At 45.4% G+C, this 13,371-nt stretch overlaps 1 long non-coding RNA gene across 1 annotated transcript; it reads right to left on the bottom strand.

Moving 5' to 3' along the window:
- Positions 1–11,104: 11,104 nt before the first annotated feature.
- LOC122464974 lies at positions 11,105–13,062 on the bottom strand. Its single transcript, XR_006289446.1, has 2 exons — positions 12,618–13,062; positions 11,105–11,411 (listed from the first exon to the last, which is right to left on the bottom strand). It is a non-coding gene; the product is annotated as an uncharacterized LOC122464974 (long non-coding RNA).
- Positions 13,063–13,371: the final 309 nt, after the last annotated feature.

Raw genomic sequence — 13,371 nt, 5'->3', positions numbered from 1 at the left:
TTGACAAAATATCAAATTTCCATTGAAAAACAGTTTTGACAGAACATTTTCAACCAGCCCTGCTTAGGAACCACTGACTTTCCATGACAATTAATTTCCTAAACGATTTTTGAAAATGGGACTTCAGTTCCTAAATCATTTAGGCACTTTTGAAAATCTCAACTCCATTGAGAGTTTGGCGCCTAACCTGCTTAGGTGTTTTTGAAAATCCTACAATACATGCCTCATTGTAGGCACTCAGATTTGGAAATGTTGACCAGTGTGTGTATGTGTGTGTATTCTGCAAGTTGTCAGTCATAGAACATTTCAGATATTTCAGCTGACATGTACCCAACTCAGTTTCTTCATTCCAAAAAGAGGACAGATTCTGCTGTTCAAAGGATCAGTTGATGCACCATCCTTTTAGTAACTGCAAAGGATTAATAAAAGGCCTCTACACCAGTGGTTCTCAATCAAGGGTCCAGGGCCCCCTGCGGGGCTGCAAGCAGGTTTCAGGGGGTCTATCAAGCATGGTTGGTGTTAGATTTGCTAGGGTCCAGGGCAGAAAGCCAAAGCCCCACTGTGCAGGACTGCAGCCTGGGGCTCCAAGCCCCACTACCTGGTGCTAAACCCAAAGCCTGAGCAACGTAGCTTCGCGATGCCCCCTGTGGCATGGGGCCCTGGGCAGTTGCCCTGCTTGTTACCTCCTAACACTGGCCCTGGCTTTTATATGCAGAAAAACAGTTGTTGTGGCACAGCTGGGGCATGGAGTTTCTATAGCATATCGGGGGGGGGGGGGGGGCCTCAGAAAGGAAAAGGTTGAGAACCCCTGATCTACATCCTCCTCCTCCTGCTCCCTGCCCTCCCTTGCCAACAGGTTACATTTGTAATGTCATTATTTTTTAATTGGGTCAGCGGATTTTTGTCCTGATGTGCCAACAATGGGATAATGTGACAGATTAAACCAAGGTAGTCATAATTAATTCCTAAACAGGCATAATTTAATTTCCCTTCTCAAATAAACACAATTTACCTCCGTGGAGGTATGACACGTCTGATTAGACACAGAGACTCTAGGAGCAGCCATGCTTGGCAAAAGAGAGCTTTGTGCACAATGTGATAAGAGATCAAAGCTAACAGAGCTCCTCGATATTTTTATTAGTGGTAATTCAAAGGAACCTCTATTTCAGATGTCCCTCTGTATCTTCCTAAATTGGAGAGATAACACTCTGGATCCTAGTGGAGGAAGAGGGTCAAAGGTCAGCCCTAATTTAAACCTCAGAATTATGGGAATTAGAATGGCTAGTTAAGGTAAATAATCCTCAATAGTCTCCATTTTAGCTCTGTGCCAGGATGTTTGGCATTCAGCACATGGGGAGGGCTGTCAAGCGGAGGATGGAGAGCCTCTGGAGGGCTTCTGACACTGGTTTTAAGATGTCATTTGAAAGCTCTCCTGCTTCCTTCTGTCTTCCCCTCAGTGAGGTTTCAGTCACACTAACTCCAACAATAAACTTTTACATCCTTTCTGTTGTTGTAGGTTTGGTCGGGGTGTGCGTGTGTGTGTGTATATGCGTGTGCATGCGTGCGTGCCTGTGTGTAATTTGCTTTGTAGCTCTCCAGAGATTATCGTCCAGTTTCCCTGACGTCTGTTGTATGTTTTCATTTCACTGGAGTTAAATATTTCAGACAACTTGGAGACTTAATAGCGCTGGTTACATTTAAAGATTCTAATACATGTGAAAAGACCTTTCATTCTGACTAGGTTTACCCCGTCTGAATTTTAATCAAGGAATAAGACATAGTCCGCAGTGCATTGCATGGTGATTATTACACACCACAGGGGGTGTTAGAAAGCAGGAGGCTGAGGCATGAGTGGCTTTAACTCTCCAAGAAATGTAATAATCACCTTGAGACACATGCCCTGGCGGGGGGAGCTATTAGGAAACTATACTCACACATGAAAAGAAGAACAAAGACGCATACAGGCATAAATGTGACATCACACGCCAATTACAAAGCTCCAACTGTGCCAGTGTTCTAAAGCCTCTGAGAAGACTCCCCTGATCAGGGGGCTGCCTTGGCCAGAGTAGAGCTGGAGTAAGAGCACTACACCAGCCCTACTCCCGGCCCTTGAGGTAGGCCAGACAGCTACTCTCCACTTCTTATGACCCATAACAGCTGCTCTAACTTACAACAGGGTTCGGGTAGGCTCCGAATTGGCCCCAGGGTGCAGGAAGGGGGCTTGAATCCATCTTTGCCACATCCCTTCCCACCCTCTCTCCTTGCTCCAAGTACAGGAACAGAGTGACTGAGAATCCGTCCCCCAGGTTCTGACTGGTTGGTTCGGGTACTTTGCTGATACCATACCCTCATTTAAATCCCCAAGCAAAATGCATGCAGTGTATCGCTATCCTTAGCACATGGTTGTCTCATGTGAACGTGAGGGGACACTATCCTATTAGACGAATGACGCTGAAGGGGGGAAAGAGGAATACTCCATTTCCTACTATTTTTAATATGTGTGCAAGATTGTACTGCAGGCTCTTGGTGCAGGTGTAACACCGACAGACCACAGTCGTCCGCGGGCAGGATCAAACCTGGACCTCTGGAGCTTAGTGCATGAACCTCTACAGCATGAGCTAAAAGCCAACTGGCTGTTAGCTAAGGCTGTAGAGCAGACTCATTTTATCTCTCTCTCTTTAAGTGGTCTCAGTACCACCAGATGGGACAGAACACCATAGCCAGGAGGTGTGTGGGTTACATAGGCACCTACATATAGCTGGAGAGCTGTTCTGTTTCTAGCGGTCTGGTTTGTTTTTTACCTTGTCTTTTTCTTCCCATGCACCCCAATGCCCCAGAGGCATTACTCTTTTCATGGACATTTTGAGTGAAATCTTGGCCCCATTTCAATCAATGATAAAGCCCCCAGTGACTCAGCAGAGCCAGGATTTCACCCCTGACTTGCCATTACTTTCCTGCTGTATCCAGCATTTGCCCTGTTCATTCATTCGCTGCTTGAGGTGATCTTCCACCTCCCTAGGGTCTTGTTCTTCCCAAAATTAGTGAAATTATTATGGAATAGGGGAGATCAGGGAATGTCCCTAAATCTTTAACTAGCTTATTTAGAGAAGACCCTGCTGACCAAGTATGAAATATACTAGTGTCAAACATTTAAAGTGTCTACAGATATCACTCTTTCCCTCTTGTGTCAGCCTTTGTGTCCCATCAGGAAACTTTGTTTTTCATGGCAATATGCCACATCTATGCTCATTCCATGCACAGTATAAATCTGATGTGTCTCCATACACAGAATCACCAATAATTGTTTGCAGCCTTTGAACTAGACGGATTTCCATTCCTGAATACAGAGGCCTCACCTAACTCTGTTTCCCTAATGCACTTTCCATTTGTGAGTCAGTATCCAGAGTCTTATTCAAGTGAGGAGATCAAGACCCAGATCTTTTTTGTAAAGATCAAAGGCTGAAGTGGTTTCTCTGATGTTTTCTTTGCAGTTTTTTCCATTAATTACCTTGAAATTTTAGAGATAGCGGCATTGATCCTCAAATCTCTCCACCCACCCTTCTATCAATACAGAGTTCAAGATTGCTGGAGGTATCATTTATCTTACTTATTTGATTTCTTCTACCCTTGTTACTGACCTGGCTAGGATCAACTTTATTAATGTAACTAGATTTTTCTACATTGTTTTTCAGGTGAGTTGTGGAGGCTGAAGTTGAAATTTAACTGCTCTCTTTTCTTCAACATTTCACACCTCCATACACTCAGAGAAGCCCAGCTTGATTGCTCTTGTGCTAAATGCTTTGAACTTGAGTGTGTGACTTTAGACCTCTGTCATAAATGTCTGCAGTGAACAGTTAGAGGTTATGTGATTCTTTGACTTTGATGAAAAGCTACATTATTACATAGTGCTGATGCATTCAATCATTATACTGGTGGTATGTATTCCTGAGGCTATAACAGGTAGGGAGAACTCAACATTTCTCATTCCCATAGTATTTTTGGTAACAGTTGTAGTTTTCTGCCAATTTGTCTGCGTTCTTGGCAATACCAGATTGTATATTTCAAATTTCCTTCCCAGTTGCAATTTCTCCAACACCACTTGTGTAGAAGTACTTTCCGTTGATCTAAGATACTTACTTGGTTCCGATCACTGTAGTATCTGAGCACCTCGCTATCTTTAATGTATTCTCCTCACAACACCGCTGTACGGAATGTGTTATTATCTCCATTTTACAGAGGGGTACCTAAGGTATTAAGACAATAAGTGACTTGCCCAGGGTCACAAAAAATGTCTGTGGTTGTAAGGATCCAGGGACTAGAACCCAAATCTGTAGAGCCTGGGACATCTGATATTCCCACAGTGTGACCAGGAGGCCATGCACAGGCAGAGCCAAGGAGCGCTGTGGAGAGTAGGCACTGCAGGAAGTACCACCCAAGAGTCTCAGAGTGAAGGTATCCTGCAGCCCTCTGATTAGCCAGCTGCCCTATTTAACCCCAGGGGTTGTCCCAGGGAGTTGTCTGGGCAACCACACAAATTTTGGCCTCTTGCATTGCCAGACTTTGCATGATCTCCTGATCTCTGGTTTTTCTCCAGCCTGACTCTGACCCTGATTCCTGTCTCCTGATTCTAGCCTGGTACTACTTCTGGCCTCCGACTCCAGCCTGACTCTGACCCTGACTCCTGCCAGGAGCTGGCTCTTTTGATTCCTCCAACTCCTGCTTGATGACTACCGTCCCTGGTGGGCAGACTACAGTCCAGCTGTGACAGCTAGGCCTAACCACCTACATCCCAGTCCCCTACAGTGGTGGAGCAGGGAAATAAAACTGAGTTCCAGTTGAGCACCCTAATCACCAGACCAGCCTTGCTCTGATGGGTTGTGTTTTATGGACCACAGCCTTGTTAGCAGTATAACAATAATTTATAGTGCATTGCCATCAAGTTGCAGACAGCGGTGTGCATTGCTATTACAATCCATTTTTAACCTTTCAGATGGAAGTCAGAAGCTACCCACACACACACTTATCCTTCTTGCTTATTTTTTAATTTTGTTCAAGAAAAGTCCACTTTTATATATTCTACCTGTAATCCCTTCCTACTGAAGACCCAGGAATAAAGTGCCCTCTAAATTTGTTATTCCACGAGTTGCCTTTTATTATTTTTAATTCTGTGTCAAAGCTACGTAGCCGGATGTAGGGAGCCAGGGTGGCTTCCCTCCGAATCAGAGGATAAAGAGCCACCCTCTCAGCCTGAGTGGGCGGGGCCAGACCAAGTTTACTCCAATCCCCGGAAGGGGAGGGGTGGGACAGGAAGTACAAAGGGCAAGGCCCTTTGCCCAGTGTGGGCAGCACCAGGGAGGGAGACAGACACAGGCTGTTCCCTCCAGATCCTACTGCCGACCCAGGAGAAACTTGACCTGGAGGAAGCACTGAGGCGACCAGGACTGCCAGCCGCCGAGGACCTGGAGGGGCCAGGCTGTAACCTGGGCCAGCGTGAGCCTGACGCAGAGCGGGAGTTGGAGCTGCCAGCAGCTGAATACCTGGACGAGCTGGAGGGACCGGAGAGACCCGCTTGAGAGACCGGGTAAGAAGTAGCCCAGGGGCAGAACTGCACAGTGCGGTGGGTGTATTTGGTCAGCGTGGCGCGGATGGTTCCCCGCTGACCCAGCGGCGGGACCGTCTCCTCCCGCCACTGTCAGGGCCCTGGGCTGGAACGCAGAGGAGTTGGGTGGGACTGCGTTCCCCTACCCCGGCCAACCCGCCTTGGGTAGCAGAATCCCAAATGCCGCAGACCCGGGCCGGCGCACCTTCTCCGCTAATTCCCCAGTGACCGAAAGGTGTGACTAAGGCCTGCCAGTGGGACAGTAGCTCTCCATCGACCCCTGGAGGCTCGGTGTGGAACCTGTCACACTGGAATATGAATATTTGCAGAAATTCTGAAGTCCTGCCCTATTTCTTTTATCATTCAATGTAATGTTAACAGATGCTTTTAACATTTGGTAGATGACCCACAAAGTATAGGACATTCACTTTGTATTTGTGCCTAGAGTTCCATATAAGTGCTGGGAAACTTTAAAAGAATAAATTAATTACTATCTCCCATAAGTCTTAGAATCTAACCTGTCAAAGAAAGTAGGGGGTAGAATTTTCTGATGCAGTATCTTAGTTTGGTCAAAACAACACTAACTTACATTGGGATCAAAAGTTCATCTACTGTGAAGTCAGGCAAGCAGGTCATCAGATGCTACTATTATTATTTTATTAGTGGCCAATCGGGATTGGGGCCAAACTGCCCCAAGCACTGTACAAAGATATGGCAAGAAAATAGCCCCTGCCTCGGAGAGCTAACAGTCTATGTCTAAGATCAGACAACAGTTGGACATAACAGACACAGTAGGAGCACAAGGTAGCAATGAGATGATAAGCAGTGTCCACAGCATTTCAGCTTTGCCTGCTGGTACTACCAGTTACCACTGAGTATTTTTCCCCACCTCGGAACAATCCAGAATTGGCACAAGATATGGACTCTCAGTTATAGACACATCCAGCTTATTTATTGTTTCTCCTATACACTGAACTCTTTGAGCATCTCTCAGGTCCTACATGCATTTGGATTCTTCCATGATTCCCTGATGGGCCTGGGAGTCCCCTTTGTTCTGTCTTCCTCAAAAGTTTCAGTATGCATCTGCCCACACACTATGCTATCATGATTTCCATGCAGGTCTAGCTCCACAGCAACTATCTCACAGGCCCTGCCATGCCAGCAGAACTGGTGTCCAATAGGCTACTCCCATTCAGTGGTGTTGTAACTGAGAGTAAAGCAGTTGTCTGTCACTTTAAATACGCATACCTCTTAAAGGCCATGACAATTTCATTAAAGGAGCAGTAAATCCATAAGCGGGTTAGTTGTAGTCTGAGTGTAACAGTGATGGGAAATGTCCTCCTGACTTTAAAAAAATCCAGCTGCTTTAAACAGGTAACACTTAATGAATAAAAAAAAAATAGAAAAAACAAAGCAACAGCCGCTCACTGCCACTCCTAACACCAATGTTTTGTGCTCCCCCTGGTGGCTCTGAAGCAGTAGTTCAGGAAAACACTATTTCAAAAGCCACGGGAATCTGTTGGTTGAACTGGTGCACAAAGCACTGATATTTAGGCAAGAGAAGACCTAGTTGCATTAGCTGTTGACATTGTTGTCATTAAAGAAAAAAATCTGTAAGCATCTATACAACAATGAAGCTATGAGAAATAAGCAGCATGGAGTTATAAAGAACAAATCATGCCCATTAACCTAATCACTGTTCATCGCATGACAAGATTAGTGAGAAAAAGAGATGCAGTTTATTCATATTTGCAATAGAACTTTAAGTATAAAAACAGAACAGTAACGAAAGTCAATGTATCTATTTGAGGGGGTAAGGGGTCTTCGGGGGATGTCACAGATATCAGTTTAAAGTGTGTTTTATTGAACAATCGTATTAATGATCATTCTAGAAGAAGAGAAATAGAAAGCTAATTAAATTCACAGCTGATATTAACTCAGGAGGTGTTGCCACTACTAGTGAGGACAGAACTAATAGAAATTCTATTAAACTCTGGGCTCTCATAGTAAGCCCTTCTCCATTGCGTCTGAGCATTTTATAGGTGAGAAATATAGTTTGAAAATAAGATAAAATGAGATCCAGACTGGGAAAATTCATACAGGGGAAACTGATCTGAAACAGGAATTTTATTCAATGGAAAGGGAGATACTTGGAAAACAGTTATGCTAGAAGAGATGGAGGATGGTAATGAATAAATTAGGTGTGAGTTTGCAGTGCAATGTGCTAGAGGGAAAAGCCAATGTAATAATGAGTTGCATGCACCTGGAGATATTAAGTGATGCAGAAAAGATTAAAAGAACTAAATGGGCCAAATTCAGTCCATTGATTTCACTGGGCTCTCCGTTTGCCTTAAGCCTTATTCCTGCTAATGGGCAAGAGGGACTTAGCCCCAGATTTTTAAAGGTATTTCTGCATTGCTCCACTCAGTTTGTAAGACCTACATGACTTAGATGGCTAAATCCCATTTTCAGGCTCCTAAGTGCCTAAAGGAAACATTTAAGGTGTGTAACTGCCACTGATTTCAAGTTAGGCACCTAACACCCCATTGTCTCCACAGCAGCATGTTCCTTATGCAGGATCAGGTCCCTTGTGCTGCCCATCACTCTTTATCTTGCACTTATAAATGCATCATTCAGCACTTGCTCTGTGCGGGATTAAGTTCTACAGTGGGTAGTAATTTCATGGTAAATCATTATCAGTTGGGTCAGACATTAATTTTTAATTTCATCGCAGCCTCTTCAGTTCTGATTGAAAGCTCTTCATACCCTTGGCTTCATACCTGTCTCTAATGACATGGAATGGTGAACAGCTTTCTCTAGGTCTTGCAATTCCGTATGTATTAATCATGTTTATTACTGTACTGCCAAGGGACCGACTGAGAATGGGCTCCCATTGTGCGAGGCACCATACACACTCATCCGTAGGTATTTACTCTTTGTTAAAGACAGAGAAGTGCTTTGCTTCAAATACTTTGCTGCTGCTGCATGGATCAGTGTATCTTTTACATGGAAGCCTCTCTTTTTGTTTTATTATCATTATTATATTTTCAAAGGCTATTCCATTTAAATATAAATTGCAGTATGTGGGAAATCTCAGGGTCTTCTCGTTCAGCCACTGCCTCATTGTAGTGACAATGATGCTTACCTGTTTCCCAGGATTATTGTATATCCTAATTCATTATTGTTTGTAAAGTGCTGTGAGATCCTCTGATGAATGATACCATATAAGTGCAAAGCACTGTGATGATGATGTATAAACTAGACAGGTGACAGTTCAGTCTAATATAAAAACTTGTCTCTTAGCACTTCCATGAAAAGGGATACAACACAAAATCATTTCCTTATTATTTCTCTGGCTGAAACTCATTATGGCTTTCGCACTTCTTAATCAATACTTTAAAGTCCTTCTGTTTTATAGAACAGTTCATCAATATTTTATGTTTTAATAATTTATGTTTTATCACAGAACCAGATGGAGCCCTGCAGCATGTTCATCCTCAAGACACTGGAGCAAGGAGGGGAGGACAACTGGAATCACAGTCACCTGGGCTTAGAAGCACACAATTTCCAACCTCCTATCCATCTGTATGGCTCTGTTTTGGATTCAACACCTGTATACAGTCACTGAGATGCCAGTAGTGATGCAGTGATCCTATTACCCTCCAACAGCAACAGATAAAACCTGCACATTTGAAGATAAGCACTGGCTACAGTATGGAAGAGAGGCTTCTGCAGTGACGACTTCCTCCTAGCAGAGAAGAATGGTCAGGTGTCCATGTTTATGCTTTCAGAGCTCTCTGTAGTCTTTGACAACACTGACCAGGTGTCCCATTAATTCCCCCATGGACTCTGGCTGGGATGAATGGTGTCACTTAGAAGTTCCATTCCTTCCTCTTTGTGAGATCATGAAGGCTCGCATGTGTAGGGTTTGGCGAAGCTCTCTCATCTCCTCTCTTTAACATATATAGCCGTGTCACGGGGTGACCCTGGCTCTATAAGAGGGATCAGGGCCATTGCACCTGTGCTTTATCAGCACATTCCAATTTGGCCAGTTGACTGGGCTTAAAAGAGGGCAGCTGAGCCCTAGGGGAGAAGAGACCCAGGGAGTTTGGGCTTGGGTCAGTCAGGAGCAGAACAGGAGGGAGAGCTGCCAGAGCCAAGAGACTGATTGTGGTTCCTTGGAGAAGGATGAAGGCAGGAGAGCAGTAAGAGAGCTTTGCTGATGGGCGTCCCCAAGACAGAGAGACGGAGCCAGACCGCTCTAGAGAGGACTGAAGGCAGGAGGAGAAGTGGTAGAGGGAATTGCCTGCTGGTTCTAAGCACAGCAGCTGGAGCCAAGGGTCAGAGAGGGCTGAAGGCAGGGAAGCAATGGAGGAGCTTACCTGCTGATTTCTCTAGGGCCAGGGAGCTGGACTCAGAGGAACCATGCGAGAGCTGGGGGAGTGAGATATATTCCCCGCAAGGATGCTCTCCAACTGGAAGGGCTGAGGTGGTCCAGGGGCAGAGGCACAGAAGACTGACAGAGGCCAAGCAGGGCCAAAGGCAGTGGGGTGTGGTATGTGGGGCATCATGGGAGAAGACATCAGGTGATCTTAATGACTATTTGCACTGGAGTTCTGAATGGATTTTATGTTGGGCCTGTTATGACCAATTTTGTACTAGTTTTTATTTTAAATAAACCTGCCCCAAAGAGAGGTAGTATGGAGAGAATAGAACCTAAAATGATGTTACTGGGCTCCCTGAGGGGAAACTGAGGCATGGCACATGTGTCATGCCTCTCATGCCATGTCTTGCTGCAGGGGTGTGCCCAGGCTGGAATGACAGGCCCCAATTAAGGAAAGTACTTAAGCCCCCCCCCCCCCTCTCTCTCTCTGCAAGGAAGCATTTAACCACATGCTTAACATTAAGCGTGTGCTTAAATACTCTCCTGCTGAGGGATGTGTTCCTGAACTGAGGCATATGTGAGGCTGCTGGAGATGGTAAGCCAACATAGGCTGAGGTGCCATCAGTGTGCAGATCACACAGCTTCATATCTCCTCAGACTCAGATGGCATAACATCAGCACTTTCCCAGTGCCCTAGCCAAGACTGCACCTGGATGAAATGGACTGTGCTGAAAGTCAGTTCAGACAAGATGGAGCTGATGCCAGTAGGCTGGGGAAAGATTTTGAAGGCCTGGCAGGGCAATTTCTACATTCATTATTCCCTGCCCTTTGCCTGAAGAGTTTTTAATTTGGGGTTGCTCTTGGGTCCACAGCTGGCTCAGGAATCCCAGAGAGCTCTGGTGGCTAAGAGCCCTTTCTCTCCTCTGCATCTGGCTAGGCAGTGTGACCTTCCCTTTCAGATCCAGCCATGGTAATCCATGCCCTCTTGATTTCTAGACTGGATTACTGTGCTGCTTGGCTGGTAGAGACTACTGTTGCCATACAGTTGGGTGGTGGTAGCCAATGAGAAAATATTACACCAGTGCTCAGCGTATGTGTACTGTTGATGCTTAACTAATAAAGACAATGCACTGGCTTCATATTCACTTCTGCTTGCAATTCAAGGTGTTTGTTTTGGTTTATACAGCCCTCTGGAGCTATCTGAGTCAATCACCACTCAGCCTCTAATGCTCCATGGCAATGATATGCTTGCTCCAATGGTCTCTGGTTTTCAGTGTTATTGGGCTGGTGACAGGGTGTTCTCAGTGCAGCTTCCTCAATTAAGTAATTTGCTCTGCTGGCTTGATCTGACAGAGACCAAGTTTCTGTTGGCCTTGAATAGAGTCCACATTCTGTCTCTTTTTCTCCATTGTTTGCTTGCAGGCCATGCTGTGGGAATGGTGGGAAAAGATTGCTTGTTTGTGGTGATTGTCCATTTTATCTTTTGCCATTGATAAGAGGAATGTCAGTATATAAGTACAAGGGTGCATTTTATTAATGTTATAACTCAATACATGGAAAAGGTGAGGGCCAATGAGGGGAAAGGATTGGTCATACCCAAGAACTGTTGTCCTTCAGACTGGGAATGAGAGGTAGAGTGATTGTGAGAGGTAGAGTGGGCTCAAAAAGTGAAAGGGAGGGAGTGGAGAGACAGAATGGAAGGAACGAGACACTGACTGCAAGAGGGGAGGGCATGCAAGAGGGGAGGGATAAGACAAGAGAACTGAAGGCACAGGAGAAGGAGAACACACCACAGGGAAATAAAGGTTGGAGAGAGAGAGAAGGAAAAAGACTGGCCAATTTAACACCACAGGAAAGTCAGACTGAATGAGAGCCCTGTACATTATAGAGCAGATGTAATGGAAAAGTGGAGTGAAGAAAAGAATGAAAGCAAAGGAGACAGGGTAAGTGCATTATATTTATTTTACAGTGTGGAGAGTCTTCTGCCAAACACCCATAGAGAAAGGGAATGGGCATAATTCTGGCAAATGGCAGGGTCAGACTGGGTGACTGCTTACACTCCCCGCCCCGGTCTGTACTACTTCCCAACCTTAGCACCTGAAACCTTCTCCAGCCTTTGAACGACTGTTCCTCCTGATTCCCAGCCCACTGCTATACCTCTCCCTCTCCACCAGAAATTTTCTAAGCACCAGGCCAGGCTGTACAATTTAACCCCCTAATTTATATGCACACTTAAATTCACAGCTGCTTCTCATCCCTAGAGCAGTTTCCTTTAAGTCTGCTTTGAGGCACTTCAGTGGGGCAATATGAGGATGCTTGTACTGCCATCACCCATTCTAAACCTCTTCTGTGGAAAAACCAAGGATTTCAGGCTCCAAAGTTGCTAATATACCTCAATCCTGACAGACCACAGCCCCTGCTATTCCTTTCTAGGATTCGCTTGAGCAGAGACAGCCAGACAAAAACTGTGTGGACAAGGAGGATGAGCTGTGGCTCATTGTGTCTTGTGAACTCGTGCAGGATTTGATCAGCTCTCCAGCAGTGAGCCCAGCCCTCTAGCTCCTGGTATTACCCATGCCTGTAACCACTTTTTTGGAGCAGCACCCTCGTGTGACCCTCCAGGGCATAACTCACCCAACTGCAAGTCTCCATGGCTATGTCTCTTCTCAGTGAGGTCCAGAGCAAAGATGCTTTAGCTCTCCAGGCAAAGCCCCCTTCAGTCATGCCTGTTTGGGGGTTTTAAGGTTCTACAGTAATTGGGAACAAACAAAACACAACTCAAAAACAAGGTCACCCCAGGAGTCTTTGGGGGGCACCAGCCTTCTATTCAGGGCTTGTCTTTCAAACCATCCATGTTTCTGCTGATTGTTTCCCCCCAGGGTTTGGTCATCTCTTCCAGGAGGGCTGATGCAGCTGGTAAGCAAGTGCTGTATCAGGGCTGTAATGAGGCTTTTCTCCCAACAAGCAGAGTTCTGTCCTTCTTCATCAGCCCCAGACTGGGCTAGGTCTCAACCTTTAGCACTCCTCTCCATGGCTGGCATTGGCCACAGGTGTAACAGGGCAGGGTCACCTGGGTCCACAGGCTTTCTTTCTCTCTCTCTCTCATTACAGGTGGCTAATCTGCCACATAGCATTTGTGCTTCCCATTCAGCAGATCCATTCCATTCAACAAATCACTTCAAAGCATATGGGTTATTGAGCTCGGCAGAGCAACAGAGTAAAGAAGAACTTCTCTCCTCAACCACTGACTGAGCCTCATTGCAGTCCAAAAAACATGAGGCTAGTCAGAAACTGACATGGTTTGACGAGCTTTACTTCTGCAGCATTTCCTTGTTTAAAACCCTGTTGATTATTTTTCCTTCTAAATCCTGGGATGATTTCCAACTTT

This window comes from Chelonia mydas, chromosome 1 (genome assembly GCF_015237465.2).
Source record: "Chelonia mydas isolate rCheMyd1 chromosome 1, rCheMyd1.pri.v2, whole genome shotgun sequence".
Lineage (NCBI taxonomy): Eukaryota > Metazoa > Chordata > Testudines > Cheloniidae > Chelonia > Chelonia mydas.
The sequence above is the reverse complement of the archived record's forward strand: the minus strand, read 5'-3'. Positions and strand labels throughout refer to the sequence as shown.